The sequence below is a fragment of the Marmota flaviventris genome, chromosome 15 (assembly GCF_047511675.1).
Source record: "Marmota flaviventris isolate mMarFla1 chromosome 15, mMarFla1.hap1, whole genome shotgun sequence".
In the NCBI taxonomy this organism is placed as follows: domain Eukaryota; kingdom Metazoa; phylum Chordata; class Mammalia; order Rodentia; family Sciuridae; genus Marmota; species Marmota flaviventris.
The window spans coordinates 46,283,696-46,307,940 of NC_092512.1; positions in this window are offsets into that span (position 1 = coordinate 46,283,696).

Here is a 24,245-nt window from a genome sequence, read left to right on the forward strand (position 1 = left end):
TAATGCAGAAGTCAGTGTCAGAGGTTAATCCAAAAGAAATCAGAGAAAAAGAGAATCCACCTTCAGAGTCAGCAAGTTTGAGTGTTCAGTAATAACATGCCTTAGGGCAAGTAACTAGATAATTAATTGAAAGACATCCAGATCTGGGCCAGCACTGACTTGAAGTGCACAGCAAAACTGCTCAGATGCTTATAGCAGGAAAGACTTAGTAAACATTGCTCTGTATTAATTGTTGGGTGCAGTGTATTTTAAGGAGATGTTAGGATATGCATTCGATGGGACAGAGAACAGAGTGTGAAGCTCTTGAAACACACAGGAACTCAAAAAGAGGAAGTAATGAGATAGAAGCAGTACTCAGAAAAAAAGTACCTTAAAATTCTCTATCTCCAGGAAAGAATCAAATATAATACAGAAGTATAGAAGGTTTCAGTTTTATCTGGGTTATGCTAAGCCATCTATCCTGAAAGATAATCAACTGTTGGTTCAATTTGTACATCCCCAGAGCCACATAGTCATAACGCACATTCAGAAGAGGTCTAAAGGAGAAATAGATCCCCCACAGTTAGCATATAGTTTGATCCTATTTTATCTATGTAATTTTATCTATCTGCATTTTCATATTTACCTATCTATCTACCAATCCTAATGTCTCCAGACTCTAATAGTAACTGAGAAAATATTTGTATTAGTAAGTACTCATATAAATATGAACACATAAAAGATTCACAAAAAACAAACAAACTGAGGTTCACCAGATATGGATAAGAATACAATATAATGAAGGAAACAACACCTCAAAACAAACCCAATCATGAATGATGTTGAGCTAATAATAACACAAAAGAAAAATCTTTTAAAAATCTATATTTGTAACTTCAAGAATGATTCAAGGGAATACTATTCCAATGTAAGTTAGAAAATTGCTTCTCTAAAATGGAAGCAATCAGAAAATCAAATAGAAATATTACTTTTAAAATATGTTCACTAAATTTAAAAAATAACAATAGTAATTAAATGACAGAAGAGCAAGAGAGAATATTACTAGACTCAGTAATCTGGAATATAAACTTTCCTTTTACCTATATTAAAGAATTAAAATGATACAAGTTATAATAAAATAGTTAAAAGAAAAGATCGTTCATGCTGACTCACATTTGCTTGTAGGTAAAAAATGAAAATAAATTATATATGGAAATTAACAATCAAACAGTTTTTATGAGTAACATCAAAATCTTATTTTTTACTAGAAGATCTAAAAACAAGGAAATAATATATTTGGAAAATTAAATAAATATAACACACACTTTTGTGAAAATTATAAATACTCATAATAACACGTTTCAAATCTAATTAGTTTCCAGAGAGCAAATATGAGCTTTCCATTAAGGAATAAAAATTGGATTAAAAATGGACTACTTTCTATAACATAAGTACAAGGATTCAAAAAAAGACTGTCTCTTTAAGATTGAAAAGAATAAACTGAACCTATAAATTTATGTCCAAGCAATTACTCAAATATTGTACTCACAATCAAGTAATTTTTTTTAAACCTAAAAACCTGGAAAGAATTCCATTTATGCTGTTTTATTTTTAAATCAATATGCAGATGTATCCCTGGAAGTGAAAATATTAATGCTATTAAAAAAAGAAAACACCCGATGAACAAATAACTAGGAAAAACTGATGAGAAAGAAACCATAAAAATGTCCAAATAATTACTGATAACTTGATGATATTAACGTAAATATTAAGAAAATAGCCCCCAAATTGAAGAGGTACATATAAGTAATAACAATAGCAGTCTTACAGGTAACTTTTATGAATCATAATTTCAGATTTCTTATGAAGTAAATTTTGAGGACTTGAATTCCATGATCTGGGACAAGTGTTTATGTAAATTGGTTGAAATAGCTACAATAATATGGTTCTTTAATTTGAATAATTATGTAGAAACAGAATAATTAATGTAGTACCTAAAAAACCTGAAGGTAACATCTCCAACAAAACTAGATCCAAATTTTTAATGAAAACCTATATCAGCTAGGAGGAATCAAACTACTGCCCATGTCCCCTATGGGTGGTAGAATGGGCTGGCTAGAAAATAAAAGCCAAGAGAAATAAAACAGAGTTCTGACCCGCCAACTTAAGACCCATGCTGGAGCTCAGAACCCTGCCCAGGACCGCCCCCACATACTGGCTGACCCATGTAGAAGCCCAGGCTCAGGTCAGGCCAAGCACCACCACCCTCCCACCTCCTTCCACTTGGGAGCACAGGCCTACTCCACCTCCATCTTGGGACACTACAACCATCATCATAGCCCTCCCCATGTAGTATCCTCCAACTTGCAGCAACAGACAGGGCCTAGAAGCAACTGCATCTTGGAACAGGCAGTCCAAAGCCAGTGTAAAGCCCAACCTCCTTTCAGCCCCATCTCTGAAAGTGTTTGCACCTATCTTTGGACACCCCCACTGCTATCTCAAGTTACCTCCACTATTGCCACCATCACCTTTAGTTGCAGTAGCATCCATCCTGGGACACTGGCCAGGGATGGAAGACCAACACTAAGGTGATGTACAGATGATCTGTATGGATGCTATAAGATTATAGGGTAGAAAATGTAATACCTCAGATCCGCACTGCAAGAAAGGAAGACACATTGACAACATGAAAAAATAAGGGAAGAAATTGCTCCAAACAAACTAGGATATACTACAATAATAGAATCCGTGGACAGCGTGCAGTTAGTTGATGAAATTTCAGATAAGAAGTACAGAATATACATAATTAAAATGATCTGGGAATTAAAGAAGGACCTAAGTGAGCAAATATAGGCAAAAAGTGATCACTCCAACAAAGAGATAAAGGAGCAAATACAGGTAGCAAAAGATTACTTCAAGAAAGAGAGATTCTAGAAAATAAAATAAAAAATCTGAAATAAAGGAAACAATAAACCAAATAAAAAACTCAATAGAAAGCATCACTAAGAGACTAGATCACTTAGGAGACTGAATGTCAAATAACGAAGACAAAGTATACAATCTTGAAAATAAAGTTGAACATACAGTGAAGATGGTAAGAAACTATGACCAGAACATTCAAGAATTATGGGATAGTGTTAAAATGTTATAGGGACAGATGAGGCAAGGCACCGAAGATAGCAGGAAACAGTTTTATTTGGCTGCAGCCAGGTTCAGAGGGCACAGCTTTTGCTGTAATCAATCAATCCCCTGACCCCTGAGTTCAGATAGTTTCAGAGTTTTATACCCAGCATGTAAGGGGAGGGGCTCAGAAGTTCACAGTAAGTGGAAGTTCACATAAAAGTAGCTTTTTTCTTTCACTGTCTGGGCAAGTTAACTCTTCAAGGGCAACACCTGAGACGGGGAGAGCTTCTTCTCCCCTGACAGCTATTACCATGGAGCCCAATTAGTAACTTCTCTTATCTTAGAAATGTAGACATCTCTGTGAAGCCCCAGCTCAAAGCCAGAGGCCTTGTTTCCCCACTTCTACAAACTACTATACTGAATACATGTTTGTGAAAAACAAGTAAGGGGGTGTCCAGCACCTGAAGTGCTGATTTCTTCCTGGCCAGTGGCCAAGTAAAACAGGGCAACACGAAAATAGGAAGTTTATCTATGTTGAACTCTTTTGTAGAGACTCTTTTGCTGAGAGTCCTAAAATCAACCATGGTGAAGATTTCTGGAGAAGCCAGTTAAGATTTTTCTATGGAGAAAGGGAGTGCCACTACAAAAAGACCAAATCTAAAACTTATTCGGATAGAGGAAGACACAGAGATTCAAATCAAAGGAATGCACAAGCTTTTCAATGAAGTAATATCAGAAAAAATTTCAAACATGAAGAAAGAATTGGAAAATCAAATACAAGAGGCTTACAGGCCACAAAATGTACAAAATTACAACAAATCTACACGAAGAAGACACATTATAATGAAAATGCCTAGCATACAGAATAAGGATAGAATCCTAAAGGACTCAATAGAGAGGAATCGGATCACATATGGGGGGAGACCAGTTTGTATCTCAGCAAACTTTTCAACCTAGACCCTCTAAGCCAGGAAGTCCTGGAACAACATGTACCAAGCTCTGAGAGAAAATGGATGCCAACTAAGAATCTTGTAACCAGCAAAATTAAGCTTCAGATTTGATGATGAAATAAAAACTGTTTATGATAACAGAATTTACAGCAAGAATGTCTGCACTACAGAACATCCGCAGCAAAATATTCTATGAAGAGGAAATGAAAAACAACAATCATCAGAAGGAAGAACTACACTAAAGGAAAGGCCAATCAAAGGAGAAACCAAGTGAAGTTAAAAACCAAAAATAAACCAAAATGTCTGGGAATACAAATCCTATTTCAATAATAACCCCAAATGTGAATGGTCTAAACTCATCAAGACATAGTCTGACAGGTTGCATTAAAAAAGAAGACCCAACAATATGTTGCATTCAAGAGACTCATCTCAAGGAAAAGACATCCACAGACTGAAGGTGAAAGGGTGGGAAAAAACATAATACTCACTTGAACCATGTAAAGACGCAGGAGTTTCCATCCTCATATCAGATAAAGTGGACTTCAAACCAAAGCTAGTGAAAAGGGATAAAGAAGGACGTTTCATACTGCTTAAGGGCTTCATACATCAACAAGACATAGTAATCATAAATATCTATGCCCTAAACAATTAGGCATCTAAGCATGTCAAATAAACCCTTCTCAAATACAAGAACCAAATAGACCACAACACAATAATAATGGGTGACATTAATACACCTCTCTCACCACTGGATAGATCTTCCAAACAAAAGCTAAAAAAGAAACTATACATCTCAATAATACAATCAATAATTTGGACTCAACAGACATATATAAAATATTCCATCCATTAGCAAGCAAATACATTTTTTCTCAGCAACACATGGATTTTTCTCCAAAATAGACCATATGTTATGCCACAAAGCAAGTCTTTGCAAATACAAAAATAAAAAATAAAGATACTACCCTGCATTCTATCAGACCATATGGGAATGAAATTAGAAATCAATGATAAAATTAAAAAGAGAAGCTACTCCAACACCTGGAGACTAAACAATATGTTATTGAATGACACATAGATAACAGAAGACATCAAGGAGGAGATAAAAAAAAATTTCTTAGAGGTAAATGAGACGTTCAATACAACTTATCGAAATCTCTGGGACACTATGAAGGCAGTGCTAAGAGGAAAGTTCATTGCATTAAGCTCGTTCATTAAAGAAGAAAAAGTAAACAAATAAATGACCTAACATTACAGCTCAAAGCCCTAGAAAAAGAGAAACAAAATAACACCAAAAGTTGTAGCAGACAGGAAATCATTAAAATCAGGGCAGAAAACAATGAAATGGAATCAAAAGAATTCAAAAAATTGACAAAACAAAAAGCTATTTCTTTGCAAAAATAAATAACATTGACAAACCCTTAGCCACCCTAAAGAAATGAAGAAGGGAAAAAACTCAAATTACTAAAATTTGTGATGAAAAAAATATCATATCAGACATTGTTGAAATACAGAAGATAATTAGAAAATATTTTGAAAATTTATACTCCAGTAAAATAGAAAACCTCAAAGACATTGATAAATTTCTAGAGGCATATGAAGAACCCAAACTGAGACAAGATGACATACAAATTTATGTATTAATTAATTAATTCTTATTGGTTATATATGATGGCAGAATGCAATTCATTTCATATTACACTTACAGAGTCCAAGTTTTCAAGTCACTGGTTGTATACAAAGTATTTTCACACTATTCATGTCTTCATACATGTACTTAGAGTAATGATGTTTAAATCATTTCACTGTCTTTCCTGGACCTATGCAATTTAAACAGGTCAATCTCAAACAAGGAAATAGAAGAAGCTATCAAAAGCTTACCAACCAACACGAGCCTGGGACCAGATGGATTCAAAGCTGAATTCTATCAGACCTATAAAGAGGAATTAAAACCAATACTCCTCAAATTATTCCATGACATAGAAAAGGAAGGAACCATTCCAAACTCATTCTACAAAGCTAGCATCACCCTAATACCATAATCAGGCAGAGACTCATCAAGGAAGGAAAATTTCAGACCAATATCCCTGATGAATATTGATGCAAGAATTCTCAATAAAATTCTGGCAAATCACATACAGAGACATATTAAAGAATAGTGCACCATGACCAAGTGGGGTTCATTCCAGGGATACAAGATTGGCTCAACATACAGAAATCAATAAATAAAATTCATCACATCAATAGATACGAATCATATGATTATATAAATTGATGCAGAGAGATTATTTGACAAAATACTGGACCTTTCATGTTCAAAACACTAGAAAAACGAGGGATAGTAGGAACATACCTCAACATTGTAAACAACATGTATACTAAAGTATGTATGCTAAAACAAAGGCCAACATCATTCTAAATGAAGAAAAATTGTAAGCATTCCCTCTAAAAACTGGAAAAAGATGGGGATGCCCTCTTTCACCACTTCTGTTCAACATAGTCTTTGAAACTCTAGCCAGAGAAATTAGATGAAACAAAGGGATACGAATTGAAAAAGAAGAACTCAATTTATCATTATTTGCTGATGACATGATTCTATACTTAAAGGATCCAAAAAACTTCATCAGAAAACTTCTAGAATTAATAAATGAATTCTGCAAAGTAGCAGGATATAAAATCAATATCCATTAATTAAATGCATTTCTATACATCAATGATTAATTCTCTGAAAGGGAAATTAGAAAAACTACCTTACTCAAAGTAGTCTCAAATAAATAAATAAATAAATAGATAGATAAATAAATAAATAAATAAATAAAAACACTTGGTAATCAACTGAAAAAAAAGAGGTGAAAACTACAGAACACTAAAAGAGTTTGAAGAAGACCTTAGAAGATAGAAAGATCTCCCATGCTCTTGGATAGGCAAAATTAATATTGTCAAAACGGCCGGCCATACTACCCAAAGCACTATTCAGATTCAATGTGATTTCAATTAAAATCTGATTATCATTTCTTAGAGAAATAGAAAAAATCAATTATGAAATTCATTTAAAAAAATAAGAAACCCAAAATAGCCAAAGCAATCCTTGGCAAGAAGAATGAAGCAAGAGGTATCACAATACCAGAACTTAAACTGTACTACAAATTATAGTAACCCAAATGGCATGGTATTGGCACCAAAATAGACTTGTAGACCAATGGTACAGAATAGAAGACACAGAGACATACCCACATAAATAGTTCTCTCATAGTAGACAAAGGCACCAAAAATATACAATGGAGAAAAGATAGCCTCTTCAACAAATGGTGGTAGGAGAACTACGAATGCATATGCAGCAAAATGAAACTAAACCCCTATATCTTACTATGCACACAACTCAACACAAAGTGGATCAAATACCTAGGAACTAAACCAGAGACCCTGTGCCTAAGAGAAAAAAAAAAGTAGGCCCAAATCTTCATCATGTTGGATTAGAACCTGACTTCCTTAATAAGACTCCTATAGCACAATAAATAAAATCCAGAATCAATAAATGGGATGGATTCAAACTGAAAATCTGCTTTTCAGCAAAAGAAATAAGCAATGGGGTGAACAGAGAGCCTACAGAATGGGAGCAAATTTTTACCACACATGTCATATAGAGCACTAATCTCCAGGATACAAAAAGAAGTCAAAAAACTTAACACCATTAATAAATAAATGGGCTAAGGAGCTGAACAGACACTTCTCAGAAGAAGATATACATTTGATCAACAAGTATATGAAAAAATCTTCAACATTTCTAGTAATTAGATAAATGCAAATCAAAACTAAGATTTCATCTCATACCCATCAGAATGGCAGCTATCAAGAATACAAATAACAATAAGTGTTGGCAAAGATGTGGAGGAAAAGGCACACTAATACATTGCTGGTGGGACTGCAAATTGGTGCAACCAGTCTGGAAAGCAGTATGGAGATTTCTTAGAAAACTTGGAATGGGACCACCATTTGACTGAGATATCCCACTCCTCCATCTGTACCCAAAGGACTTAAAATCAGCATCCTATAGTAACACAGCCACCTCAATGTGGACAGCAGCTCAATTCACAATAGCTAAACTGTGGAGGCAACTTAGATGCCCTTCAATAGATGAATGGATAAAAAAAAATGTGGCATATATACACAATGGAATATTACTCAACATTAAAAGAGAATAAAATTATGGCGTTTGCAGGTAAATGAATGGATTTGGAAAATATCATGCTAAGTGAAGTAAGCCAATCCCCAAAAGCCAAAGGCTGAATGTTCTCTCTGATAAGTGGATGCTAATCCATAATGGATGGGGGAGGCATGCGAAAAATAGAGAAACTTTGGGCAAAGGGGAGGGAGTAGTGGGGAGGGGGCATGGGGGCAGGAAAGATGGTGGAATGAGATGGACATCATTACCCTAGGTATATGTATGACTGTACATATGGTGGGATACTACATTGTGTACAAACAGAGAAATGAAAATTTGTGTTGCAATTGTGTACAATGAATCAAAGTGCATTCTGTTGTCATATGTAACTGATTAAAATAAACTAACTAATAAAAAATAAATAAAATGGGAAAATAGCCACAGAACAGAGAAAGTAGTTTCAAAGTGGGCAGGATGGACAAGCTGACCAGATGTGTTCAGCTTGTAACACCCTAAGGAGCCCATGTTTGCTTTATTTATATTGGAAACATCAAAGGTTTTCCATGGAAAGTTCTTCACCATAATAGGATAAAGGTGGGGCCAGGTAGGCTACTCAGTTCCTGACAGGTTATGCCCAGCTCCAGTGCTACTGCAAGGGACCTTTCTAGCAGAGTGGAGGGAATGGTCGCATGCATTGGATGGTCTGTCTCCCTGGGAGAGCCATGGAAAGTTCCCAATGCCAGACCTATTCCCTCCCTGGCTGCAATGCTGAGAGAAGGTCCTCATGCATTTCACGGGTGTCTTCCCACACTGAGCTACTAGAATGATCATGTTCAAATGAAGAAGATGCAGATGATAGACAAGCACCTGCTTCATAGATTGTGGAACGTTCATGAATTGGAGTTCAACAGGCTTTATGGTTTGAATATGAGAACACCCCTGAAAACTCATGTCTGAGACAATGCAGGAATATTTAGAGGTGAAATTAGTATCCATTTTGATGGATTGGTAGTTTGGATGGATTAATGGATGGCAATTTTAGGCAGATTGCGCCAGCTGGAGTAACTAGGTCTCTGGGACATTCTTTTGGAAATTATATTATATCTTACTTCTTGCATTTAAGTTATCTCTGCTTCTTGGCTGTCATGAACTGAACAGGTTTCCTCTACCAGGCCCAGAGCTATGAAGTTGGCAGACCATGGACTGAACCTCTGAAACCATGAACCAAAATACACTTTTCCTCTAAGTTGTCACTGTTGGTTTTATTTTATTTTTTATTTTTGATAACAGTGACAAAAAGCTGACTAATTAAAGAGAAAAAAACAATATCAGCCAAATGCACAAGGGACTTTACAGGCTTATAATCATAGATATGTCCAGAGTACCACAAGAGGATTGGAATTGCTGAGGGAGTCAATCTAAAATTTCTAACATATGAGCAGCCCAAATTCCCTTCTACAAACCTCGATAATGATAATGATGAGAAAAATGCAAATTGAGCATCTTTCTTTCCTCAAGAGAAAAGAAAGAAAACAAGTGAAAAAAATACAAGCAGGTCATTCTCAGAATTGAGAAGCCATTTTAAACACTTCTTGGTAAAATCAAAAGAGAAAGGCTTCCAGCTGTGTTACTAGATTCTTCACTTGCTCATTCAAACCACTTACACAACAACCTCTTCCCAAAAGTACAAGGAATTTGACTCTAATTAACCTGAGCAATAAGAAAGGATTGCAGTCCAATGCCATATAAAAATGCTAGAAGAAAGAAACAGAATAATTTTGAAATTAATGGAGACATGCTAGGAGTCTATGCCAACAAAGCAGATGATACTGATTAGAAAGGGGATTGAAACGTGAAAATGCCTGAGATACATGAGTTCATGATGAAATATATTAAAAAATAAACATGTGCGCATACACACACACACACACACACACACACACTCAATGTCACTTTGAAGGATACCAGGTAACCAACTCATTATTCAGAACACTAAAAAATAAAGGGATGTGATCACTCATTATCCTTTACACTGTACAATATCTTAGATAAATAGTTGCGGTGGCAACATATCTATACATAGTAAAGTTTCAACTAATAACAAAGGAAGGAAAAATCAAAACAAAATCTCAATATTTTGAAAATCCTAATGATGTAATGAAACTAAGCAATACTGAGACCATTAAGTGAAAAAGCAGACTTGTTACTTTATTAACATGAAATAATTTTAGCTGAATCTGACAAGCAGTTCCATAGAATTGTAACTATGCATTAATTTACTCATGTAATTGTAAATATACAATATTTCCTAAATATTGTTACTACCAAAAATAAGCAAAGTCTCTTGATTTAACCACCAGTTTTTAGAAGATAAGAGGTGGAGAGACATTTAAAATCACACTATAGAGATGCAATCAGAGATAATTTACATTGAAAGGTGAGCTAGTATCTTCAGTAAAGGGAAAGAATAAATTTCAGAAAGAGTGATGGGTGCCTGTATGTTAAAAAAGTCTGAAGTTTTTTAAGTGCTTTATAATGTGGATATCAATTCCCTGTTGGAGGAATACCAATTTTATTTTTTAAAAAAGCTATAAATAAATAGAATGAGGACCAGTACAGTAGGAGAAGAGGAACGGGGTGTGGGGGAGTACTAGGAACTGAAATAGAGCATATTATATTCCATGCAAGTAGGGTATGTCAAAATGTACCCCAAAATCATGTATAATTCACTAATTTGTAGAAAAAAGAGTCTTAAGTAACATAAATGCAATGGGCACATTTTGTTTGACTCATGCTTTGAACAAACTAACTTTGAAATATTTTTGAGATACTTGGAGAGATTATAATTTATAATGAAAATCACAATATTTAGGTATTCCTCTACATTTAATCAATTAATAATTAATATTCAATTATATCACCATATTATGAAAGGTGAATTCTTTGAATATCCTAGACATTTATGTCAGCTTTATCATATGTGACCTTAGACAAAATTCCATAACCTTTCAGGAGCCCAACTGTCTCATGTCTAAAATGAAAGTATGAAGCAGGTTAGCAGGTTAGTTCTCTTTTCCATACGTTGTGTTTTGATGACTCCAGAAACTAAATTAGAAAACAATTCTAGCTCTAGACACTCATAATATTTATAGAAACATTATATAGATGAAATAAGCATTCCATTGATTACCTACGATTACCAGTTGCAAAGTATTTTATTTTTCTGTATTTTAAATTCTATTTTCTTTCACAACATCATTTTTATGCTACTTTAAGTTGTTTCCCCTTGCTTTAACAAATTATAATCTGAGATTGAAAATTGTTAATTATCACATTTTCCCTAACACTTAAAATTTATAAATATGCAGGTGTGGTGTTAAAATTTATATATTTTTCAATCAAAAGAGTCTGGAAACATTTAGAGGTAATACAATAGTTATTGGCCTAAAGAATGAAATAAAGCTAAATAAAAATTAGGTATACTACTGGGGATTTTAATACATCAAAGGAATATAAAAAGGAATCACCATGACTAAAAGAATCAGATTGCAAAATGAGGGGAAAATAGAATTGAAACAAAATCAAGTTGTTTAGAAAACATTAAGATAATCCACCATTGGCACAATAAACCTGTGGGGATTATACCAAATAAAACATTTAGTAATAAAAAGAAAAGTGGCAATCAATATAAATCTATTTCACAATTATTTTGAAAAACAGGCTTTATAATAATTGAAATGAATAATTCTTAGAGAAGTATGAGCTATCAAATAAGCAAGACATCAAGAATAGAAAAAAAATTAAGAATGAAAAATGATCAACTACTAAAAATGCTAACGTAAATATTTATAACTGATAAATTATTTTCAACTTCCTAAGGGTAACTGTTTTCTTCAGAAATTGAATCCCATATAGAGGGAAGGATGAAATGTCTTTGAAAGGCAGGACTGATCCTAAAGCCTGACGATGATAGCAATGAAAGGGAAATTATAGTTCAGTGGTCATTATAAATGAAAAATGCAACTTACTTAAATAAGGCCAGAGTAAAGGGCAGTCAGGATATTTTAATGAAGGGTTTACTTAAGGAACATGCAACTAGCCTAATATAAGAGAAAAATTGAATATGATGTTTCCATACAACTAATTAAGGTAAACATAATTCTAGCAGTTCAATTTAACAACCACTCATTTAATTGATTTTTATTATAATCAAGAATTCAACATAATAAAGATACATATATAGAATGCATATAGCCAGAATCTTTTTCCCTAGAGATAAATACCATAGATAGATGTGTATCAAACTCCTCTGGACCTTTTTTGTAGAGGGCAGATAATACAGGATAACTTGCACATCATTTTGTTGTAGATCTTTTATCTGAACCACCAGGGTCCTTTTATGCTGAACTGTATTCTCTATCACTAGAATATCAGTCGGAGAAAGGAAAATGAGGTAAATGTTTTCATCACTCTTGATTTCTTCCCTGTGTAGGCTTGATTGTTTCCTACAATGGTTGGTGACTGTCCTCTAGAAGTGACTTTCTCCATAGAGGTTTAAATTGCTGCTTAATGCATTATACCACTTAACACTTAAAAACAATAATTGTTTATTAAATCACAATTTCTGTGATCCAGAAATCCAGGACTGGTTTAGTTGGGTGTCTTTGGTTCAGGGTTTCTCATGCGGTTGCTGTCAAGCTGTTGTCCAAGGCTTCAAGACTCATCAGGTGGAAAAAACATATTTCACCTTCACCCTTGTGGTTACTGGCAGGCTTCAGTTTCTTGTAGCCTGTGGGATCAGGGGCCTAATTCCTCACCAAGAGGCTATGAGGGCCTCTGAATGGGGCTGCTCAGGACCGGGCAGCTTGCTTCCTCCCATTCAAATTATTTGAAGTAGCTGGAGTAAGCAAGAGGACTCAAATGAAAGCTACAGACTCTTTATACCTAATTTCTGATGCAACATTTCATCATTTTTTCCTGCTATTCACTCATTAGAAGTGAGTCACAAAGTACATCCCACTCTCAAAGGGAAAAGAGTATACAAGGCTGTGAATACCAGAGGAGAGGATCTTGCTGTTCCCTCTTATCTCCTCTGCCTAGTGCAGTGGGTGCTGACTGCCCAGGTGATGCCATCCTGGGTTCTTGTGCTACTCTTAACACCTCAGCTACATTGCCTGGTGTAGAAATAGAGTCCCCAAATTACTCAAACAGGACAGAGCCCTCTGTTTTCCCCTGGTAACCCTGGAGTACACAACAAAATTTTTATGCATAGGGGTTTCATAACGGATCTTATATTGTATTAAACATACCATTTTATGAAAATGGGCCCATAAAAACAAATTGTTTTCAGATCATTTTTAAATTCATAAGATCATTCCACTTAGCTAGCACATGTAGGAGCCTCTGTAGATCTTGCCATTTTTTTCATTACACTTAGCAGCTGTTTATCAATTTTAGGAGCTATTAATTTTAATACAATAGCTACTAAGATGAAACCACCAGCTATATATTCATATATCATATACATTAAACAATTTTTCCCATCATCCTGAATGAAAAACACCTATAAAACTACACATATATAATATAATATGACACAATAATTATAATGTAATGTTAATAGAATAATGTTTACTATTATATATTTAGATAGCTCTACCATCATTTTCAATTTGTTTTAATGCATCTGTGTCAATTTCATTAAGTATGTATAGAATTAAAACTTGGGATTTCATGAGTTAACTAGCCAGTTTATAAATGAACCTTTTACATACTAGTTAATATTCACTTCTTATTATTCAATAGCTGGATGAACTTCCATTTTATAGATGTTCAGCTACTTATTTTAACAATCTCTTCTATTAGACCTTTACTTTGTGTTATGGTTTGAATGAGGTGTCCCCTAAAAACTCCTGGGTTAATGCAGGAATGTTCAGAGACCTAATGATTGGATTGTGACAACTATAAACTGATCAGTCCATCCTAGTTTGAATGGACTGACTGGGTGGTAACCGCAGGCAGGTGGGGTATAGCTGGAGGGGATGGGTCACTGGGGATGTGCCCTGGAAGGATGCATCTTCACTGAAGACCCCTTTCCCCCACCCTCTGCTTCCAACCCTACTGGTAGCTGAGAAGCTTTCCTCTTTGGTTCTTTCTCCTCTGGTATATTGCTTCAACTTGGGCCCAAGGCAATGGAGTTGGCCATCTATGGACTGAGACCTCTGAAACCAGGAGCCCCAAATTAACTTTTCTCTTCTAAATTGTTTTTGTCATATATTTTGGTCACTGTGAGGGAAATCTAAATAAAACAATCTATATAAAGCTGGGCCAAGTGGTGTCTGCCTATAATTCCAGTGGTTCAGGAGGCTGAAGCAGGAGGATTGCAATTTCAAAGCCAGCCTGAACAATTTAGTGAGGTTCTGAACAACTTAGACAGACCCTGTCTCAAAATCAATTTTAAAAAAAGAGATGGGCATGTGTCTCGGTGGTTAAACATCCTTGTTTTAATCCCTGATCTGGTACCTAAATGAATAAATAATAGCAAAGAAAACTGATTTGTTTCTATACTTTTCATTTTATAGTAGATCAAACAGTTCTGTGATAATATGGAAATTAGAATCGTGGGTATGAGGGAACATGCATATTTAAAAATTATGGCATGTACAGCCAAATTGCTGTAGGGAAAAGCTTTCCTCATATATAATTCCATATTTATTTACAGATTATCTTTGATGGTCTTTTATGTTATCATTCTTACATATTTATGAATGTGGTATTTAAAACATTTTCCTTTGTTTAGACTTACAGTTTTTATTATATTTTTATACAAGCTATTTGTACATTTTAGATGTTAGAACATTGTCTTTAGCTTATTTCGCTTATTGATTTGTGAAAGTTCTTTATTCATTGAAGATATCTAGCACATATTTTGATAATGCTTCCCTTGTTTTTTATGAGCATCTCCATTAGCATATTTTTAAATTTTTTGAAGTTCAAGTGTGTATAGCTTGTATCTTTACATTTCATTCTTCATTTTCTCATACATTTATAGATTAATATACAGAATTTAAACCTTTAATTTTGTTCTTTATTCAGTTAAATTTCTCACCAACTCTGTTATTGCTGTTGCCAGATTTTTTTTTTCTAAACACTTAGTTCTACTTTGTGCCTCTTTCCCACCTCTTATAAGGCTCTGATTGGCTAAAATCACCCATCCTCTTCCTTTATCCCCCTGAGTAGAGATGAGGTGAATATAAGAAGATGATCTGAAATAACTTTTTGACAGGTATGGGCTTTTAGCATAGATATTAAACCTTCACTGTGCTAAACAACTGATATAATTGTTGTGTTAACTGTTACGGCTGTATTTTCTATTATATTTTGACTAATGTATGTAGCAATCTATTCAGAAAGTGGTTTAAAGCACGTCTCCTTAAATGTTCACATATGAAAATGAGGATTGGTTTCCAAACTTTTTTTAGTAGAACAAGACATATGGTTGACTAATCAAAACTCCACAGGCTACTAATAAATCAAAATGAATGTCACATCTTCCACTGAAGCAAATTTTCAAGTGACAACCTTAAGGAACATTAAGATTAATTTTAAAGTTTGTCAATCAACTTTATAAATATTCATATAGCAAAACAGCACAATCAGTTATTTTTGGTACTTCACTGGGTCTTGAATTCGTAACTTACAGTCGTAGTCTGTTTATATGCATGACTTGTGTAAGTGCAGCTCATCTCTCAGTAGTTTTTGCTATAAACTACCTGTTACAGGTTCTGAAGTACACACTACTCATCTGACAGACTGGGTCTCTAGTAATGGTAGACTTTCCTATCTATCACCAACAAACAAAATACCTTTTCAAAAATTCCTTGGAGGAAAACATGAAGACAAAGTTCAAGTTTGCCACTGGAAGCATGAAACAATTTAAAAGGCTAGGTAAGGTCTGCACAGGAAGAGCTCTGATGGTAGTTGGTGCAAATGGTGAGGTAGATTAGGTTTCTTGTGTGGTCATGATAGGCAGTTATGGTAGACTGTGATATAATGCTGTGTTAGGAAGATGTACAGATTAATATCTAAAAAGATTTAGGCTGAATTTTGGAATCAACATAATGTTAAGGACTGGGACAGTAGAGTTTTAATATATATTTAGAAATACAAAACATTCTAGCTTCTAATAAATAGCTATTCAATCTGTTATTTTTTGATATAATATTGTTAGTGTTCAGGTGAAATACCCTGAAAACTAGAGACAATTAGTATCTGATAAAATTCTTATATTTTGTAGTAACAAATGAGGAATCTATTCATTAATTTCTCCACTTCCATTTAACAAATGAGGTCTTAAAGAAAACATAGGAATGCTAAATTTTTTACTGATTGATTATACAGTCTGTAATGATTGAGTGGCTTAGACATTGTAAGTTCTGTGACTATATTTTACTTAGATCATTGGTCTAGATACTCTACCCTATAAGAATACTATCACGTAGAAATATAATGTCACACCTTAATTTTTAAATGTTCTAGTAGGCACATTAAAACATTTAACAATAAAGTAATGTTAATTTTAATAATATACACAATTTGACCCACATATAAAATTTTAGCATCTTGATACATTTATATTTTTTACATATACATTTATATTTTTTACATATAATTGCTTATTTTAAGTATCTCTTATATTCCCAATTTTCTTGTTTTTTGGCTTATTGTTTATAGTCTTGTTTTGTTATTGTTAAAATTTAATTTGATTTTTTTAGTGTACATCCTTAACTCAATCTCAGTAATATCACTTCATAATTATATAAAAACTTTATAATAGCATGCTTCAATTTCTTTCTTCCCAGCCGTTTGCTATTCCTTTGTATATATTGATTTACTTTTGTGTGTGTGTGTGTGTGTATATATATATATATATATATATATATATATATATATATATATATATATATATATATATATAAAGATTGCAAGTTCAAAGCCAGCCTCAGTAATGGCTAGGTGCTAAGTAACTCAATGAGACTCTGTCTCTAAATAAAATACAAAATATGTCTGGGGATGTGGCACAGTGGTCAAGTGCCCCTAAGTTCAACCCCTGGTACCAAAAAAAAAAGTTAAAAAAAAAACACAGTGTTATATGTTAATTCAAGTCTGTGTCATTTTTTTGTGTGTGTTTTTCATTCCTTTATGGAAATCCATTTTTCCATTTAGTTTCTTAGACTTAGCTTAGAGAAATTGCTTTAATATTTCCTGTAGTGTAGGTCTTCTGATGGTGAATTTATTCACCTTTTGAATTTCTGAACATACCTTTATTTTGCCTTTGTTTTTGAAAGAGACAGATGTAGAATCTGGAGCAGATAATTTCTGTTTTAACCTCATTCTTTCAATGTGTTTCAACATCTTCTTGCATTTTTTTTTGACCCAGTTGACCAACATCTGTCTTTTTAATAATGTGTACAACATGTCTTTAAAATTTTTCCTCTTTGTCCCTGAATTTGAACAATTGAATTATGATATTCTTTGATGTGAGTTTCTTCCTGTTTCTTGTACTTGGGATTCAGTCAAGTTTTTTTTTGTTTTGTTTTGTTTTGTTTTTTCCCTGTACATGTAAAATTTTCACCAAATTTGGAATTGTCTGGCCATTATCCTCATTCATATATATATATATATATATATATATATATATATATATATATGAAACTAATGTCCTAACTTCCTTCACTACATCCTTACAAAAGAGATACTGTATTTACCCTTTCTTGGATACTCATTCATCAGGCAGTATGTTAGCAGAGGGTAGGGTGAGTACACCCTCTCATTCTAAGTGCTTCTCTTTCACTCTCTTTTGTCTAGTAGGGAACTCTCCTCCATTGGTGGTCAGTCAGTGGCAAGCCTGAAAGTTTTGAAGGAGAAAAAAAAATCTGCTTCAGTTTTAATCACAAAGCACAGTCTCCAACCCAAGCTTCACCAGTGTTTCTTATTTTAGGAATTGCTGTTACCTATTTTACAACAGTGGTTTGGCTTCTTCTTTGTACCTAATGTGTGTAACATATGGTAACTCTGTGGATAATACACAACATGGATCATAATCTTTAGGTTTTCCCGAAAAATACCAGTGAAACTCTATCAATCAGCATGCCCAGGAGAAGGTAAAGCATACGTAGAAAATGAAAAAGTGGAGAGCCGCCCCCTCACCCTGCGCCGGCAAGGTAGACGGAACTGTGACCAACCACAGAGCAGGCCCAGCGGCCTGCTGAGGGGCAGAGCCGCCCCCCACCCCCCGCGCCTGCCAGGTAGGTGGAACTGTGACCACCAACAGAAAAGGCCCAGTGGCCCGCGGAGGGGAAGAGCTTCCAATCACTCCTGCAAGGTAGGCGGGCCTGCGACCCACCGGCAGAAGAGGAGCAGCGGCCTGCTGAGAGTCAGAGCCGCCCCCTCCGCCCGCGCCTGCAAGGTACACGGAACTGTGACCACCAACAGAACAGGCCAGACCTGCAACTGACAGACAGAACAGGCCCAGTGGCCTGAGGAAGGGTAGAGCCGCCCCCCCCCCCCGCGCCTGCAAGGTAGGCGGACCTGCTACCCACTGGCAGAACAGCCCCAGAGGCCTGCAGAGGGGCAGTGCCGCTGCCTGCGCCTGCAAAGTAGGCAGAACTGCGACCACCGACAGAACAAGCCTAGCAGCCCGCAGAGGGACAGAGCTGCCGCCCGCGCCTGCAAGGTAGGCGGACCTGCTACCGACCGGCAGAGCAGGCCCAGCGTCCTGCCGGCGTGGTAGGCACATTGCCCCAATTGGAGGAGGGGCAGAGCCGCCGCCCGCGCCTGCGAGGGAGACTTTGCAACTATACAAGACCAATATAAATATATAGGGGGAAAATTCAATAGCACAACAGTTTCACCAAGTAGAAAGGAACGCGAACAGTATGAAGAGACAAGGAAAGAAAGGACCACAAGCAATGCAGGTCAACTCAACGTTAGAAGAGGTAATAGCTGCAGCAGATGGAATGTCAGATAAAGAATTCAGGATATACATGCTTCAGATGATCTGGAGTCTCAAGGAAGACATCAGACAGCAAAATCAGACAATGAAAGATCACTTCAACAATGAATTAGATAAACAAATCCAAGAAGCAAAAGATCAACTATACAGGGAGATAGAGGTTATAAAAAACAAACAGAAATCCTAGAAATGCAGGAAGCAATAAACCAACTTAAAAACTCAATTGAGAATACTACCAGCAGAGTAGAACACTTAGAAGATAGAACATCAGACAATGAAGATAAAGTATTTCAACTTGAAAAGAACATAGACAGCTCAGCAAGACTGTTAAGAAACCATGAGCAGAACATCCAAGAAATATGGGATAACATCAAGAGACCAAATTTAAGAGTCATTGGGATACAGGAAGGGACAGAGTTTCAAACAAAAGGAATGAGCAATCTATTCAATGAAATAATACGAGAAAACTTCCCAGACTTGAAGAATGAGACAGAATCCCAAATCCTAGAAGCCTACAGGACGCCGAATGTGCAAAATCATAAGAGACTCACACCTAGACACATTATAATGAAGATGCCCAACATACAGAATAAGGAGAGAATTTTAAAAGCTACAAGAGAAAGGAAGCAGATCACATTTAGGGGTAAGCCAATCAGGATAACAGCTGATCTTTCAACACAGACTCTGAAAGCTAGAAGATCCTGGAATAACATATTTCAAACACTGAAAGAAAATGGGTTCCAACCAAGAATTGTGTTTCCAGCGAAATTAAGCTTCAGGATGGAAGATGAAATTAAAACCTTCCACAATAAACAAAAGTTAAAAGAATTTGCAGCTAGAAAACCATCTCTTCAAAACATCCTTGGCAAAACATTACAGGAAGAGGAAATGGAAAATAACAATGAAAACCAACAGTGGGAGGTAGGACATTAAAGGGGGGAAAATAATCAAAAAGGAAAACAAACCATGTTTAGTAACAGAAATAAACAAATATGGCTGGAAGAACAACCCATATCTCAATAATAACCCTAAATGTTAATGGCTTAAACGCACCAATCAAGAGACACAGGCTAGTAGAATGTATCACAAAACAAGACCCAACAATATGCTGCCTACAGGAGACACATTTGATAGGAAAAGACATACATAGGCTGAAGGTGAAAGGTTGGGAAAAATCATATCACTCATATGGACTTCAGAAACAAGCAGGAGTGTCCATACTCATATCAAATAAAATAGATTTCAAGCCCAAGTTAATCAAAAGTGATAAAGAGGGACACTACATACTGCTTAAGGGAACCATACACCAACAAGACATAACAATCATAAATATATATGCCCCAAACAATGGTGCAGCTATGTTCATCAAACAAACTCTTCTCAAGTTCAAGAGTCTAGTAGACCACCATACAATAATCATGGGAGACTTCAACACACCTCTCTTGCCACTGGACAGATCTTCCAAACAAAAGTTGAATAAGGAAACTATAGAACTCAATAACACAATTAATAACCTAGACTTAATTGACATATATAGAATATACCACCCAACATCAAGCAGTTACACTTTTTTCTCAGCAGCACATGGATCCTTCTCAAAAATAGATCATATATTATGTCACAGGGCAACTCTTAGATAATATAAAGGAGTAGAGATAATACCATGCATCCTATCTGATCATAATGGAATGGAACTGAAAATCAAGGATAAAAGAAGGAAGGAAAAAGAATACATCACTTGGAGAATGAACAATAGGTTACTGAATGATCAATGGGTTATAGAAGACATCAAGGAGGAAATTAAAAAATTCTTAGAGATTAATGAAAACACAGACAAAACATATCGGAATCTATGGGACACATTGAAAGCAGTTCTAAGAGGAAAATTCATTGCTTGGAGTTCATTCCTTAAAAAAAGAAAAAAACCAACAAATAAATGATCTCATACTTCATCACAAAATCCTAGAAAAAGAAGAGCAAAACAACAGCAAAAGAAGTAGAAGGCAAGAAATAATGAAAATCAGAGCTGAAATTAATGAAATCGAAACAAAAGAAACAATTGACAAAACTAAAAGTTGGTTCTTTGAAAAAATAAACAAAATTGACAGACCCTTAGCCATGCTAGCGAAGAGAAGAAGAGAGAGAACTCAAATTACTAGCATACGGGATGTAAAAGGCAATATCACAAGAGACACTTCAGATATACAGAAGATAATCAAAAATTATTTTGAATCCTTACACTCCAATAAATTAGAAGATAGTGAAGGCATCGATAAATTTCTTAAGTCATATGATCTGCCCAGATTGAGTCAGGAGGATATAGAAAACCTAAACAGACCAATATCAATTGAGGAAATAGAAGAAACCATCAAAAGACTACCAACTAAGAAAAGCCCAGGACCGGATGGGTATACAGCAGAGTTTTACAAAACCTTTAAAGAGGAACTAATACCAATACTTTTCAAGCTACTTCAGGAAATAGAAAAAGAGGGAGAACTTCCAAATTCATTCTACGAGGCCAACATCACCCTGATACCTAAACCAGACAAAGACACTTCAAAGAAAGAAAACTACAGACCAATATCGCTAATGAACCTAGATGCAAAAATCCTCAATAAAATTCTGGCGAATCGGATACAAAAACATATCAAAAAAATTGTGCACCATGATCAAGTAGGAGTCATCCCTGGGTTGCAAGTCTGGTTCAATATACGGAAATCAATAAATGTTATTCACCACATCAATAGACTTAAAAATAAGAACCATATGATCGTCTCGATAGATGCGGAAAAAGCATTCGACAAAGTACAGCATCCCTTTATGTTCAAAACTCTAGAAAAACTAGGGATAACAGGAACATACCTCAATATTGTAAAAGCAGTCTATGCTAAGCCTCAGGCTAGCATCATTCTGAATGGAGAAAAATTGAAGGCATTCCCTCTAAAATCTGGAACAAGACAGGGATGCCCTCTCTCTCCACTTCTGTTCAACATAGTTCTCGAAACACTGGCCAGAGCAATTAGACAGACGAAAGAAATTAAAGGCATAAAAATAGGAAAGAAGAACTTAAATTATCACTATTTGCAGATGACATGATTCTATACCTAGCAGACCCAAAAGGGTCTACAAAGAAACTATTAGAGCTAATAAATGAATTCAGCAAAGCGGCAGGATATAAAATCAACACGCATAAATCAAAGGCATTCCTGTATATCAGCGACAAATCCTCTGAAATGGAAATGAGGACAACCACTCCATTCACAATATCTTCAAAAAAAATAAAATACTTGGGAATCAACCTAACAAAAGAGGTGAAAGACTTATACAATGAAAACTACAGAATCCTAAAGAGAGAAGTAGACGAAGATATTAGAAGATGGAAAAATATACCCTGTTCACGGATAGGCAGAACTAACATCATCAAAATGGCGATATTACCAAAAGTTCTCTATAGGTTTAATGCAATGCCAATCAAAATCCCAATGGCATTTCTTGTAGAAATAGAGAAAGCAATCATGAAATTCATATGGAAAAATAAACGACCCAGAATAGCAAAAACAATGCTAAGCAGGAAGTGTGAATCAGGCGTTATAGTGATACCAGACTTCAAACTATACTACAGAGCAATAGTAACAAAAACAGCATGGTACTGGTACCAAAACAGGCGGGTGGACCAATGGTACAGAATAGAGGACACAGAAACCAATCCACAAAACTACAACTATCTTATATTTGATAAAGGGGCTAAAAGCATGCAATGGAGGAAGGATAGCATTTTCAACAAATGGTGCTGGGAAAACTGGAAATCCATATGCAACAAAATGAAACTGAATCCCTTTCTCTCGCCATGCACAAAAGTTAATTCAAAATGGATCAAGGAGCTTGATATCAAATCAGAGACATGCCGTCTGATAGAAGAAAAAGTTGGCTACGATCTACATACTGTGGGTTCGGGCTCCAAATTCCTCAATAGGACACCATAGCACAAAAATTAATAACTAGAATCAACAAATGGGACTTACTCAAACTAAAAAGTTTTTTTCTCAGCAAAAGAAACAATAAGAGAGGTAAATAGAGCGCCTACATCCTGGGAACAAATCTTTACTCCTCACACTTCAGATAGAGCCCTAATATCCAGAGTATACAAAGAACTCAAAAAATTAGACAATAAGAGAACAAACAACCCAATCAACAAATGGGCCAAGGACCTGAACAGACACTGCTCAGAGGAGGACATACAATCAATCAACATGTACATGAAAAAATGCTCACCATCTCTAGCTGTCAGAGAAATGCAAATCAAAACCACCCTAAGATACCATCTCACTCCAGTTATATTGGCAGCCATTATGAAGTCAAACAACAACAAGTGCTGGCGAGGATGTGGGGAAAAGGGTACACTTGTACACTGCTGGTGGGACTGCAAATTGGTGCAGCCAATTTGGAAAGCAGTATGGAGATTTCTTGGAAAGCTGGGAATGGAGCCACCATTTGACCAAGCTATTCCCCTTCTCGGTCTATTCCCTAAAGACCTAAAAAGAGCATACTACAGGGACACTGCTACATCGATGTTCATAGCAGCACAATTCACAATAGCAAGACTGTGGAACCAACCTAGATGCCCTTCAATAGACGAATGGATAAAAAAATTGTGGCATTTATACACAATGGAGTATTACTCTGCATTAAAAAATGACAAAATCATAGAATTTACAGGGAAATGGATGGCATTAGAGCAGATTATGCTAAGTGAAGCTAGCCAATCCCTAAAAAACAAATGCCAAATGTCTTCTTTGATATAAGGAGAGTAACTAAGAACAGAGTAGGGTCGAAGAGCATGAGAAGAAGATTAACATTAAACAGGGATGAGAGGTGGGAGGGAAAGGGAGAGAGAAGGGAAATTGCATGGAAATGGAAGGAGACCCTCAGAGTTATACAAAATTACATACTAGAGGAAGTGAGGGGAAAGGGAAAAATAATACAAGGGGGACAAATGAATGTCAGTAGAGGGGGCAGA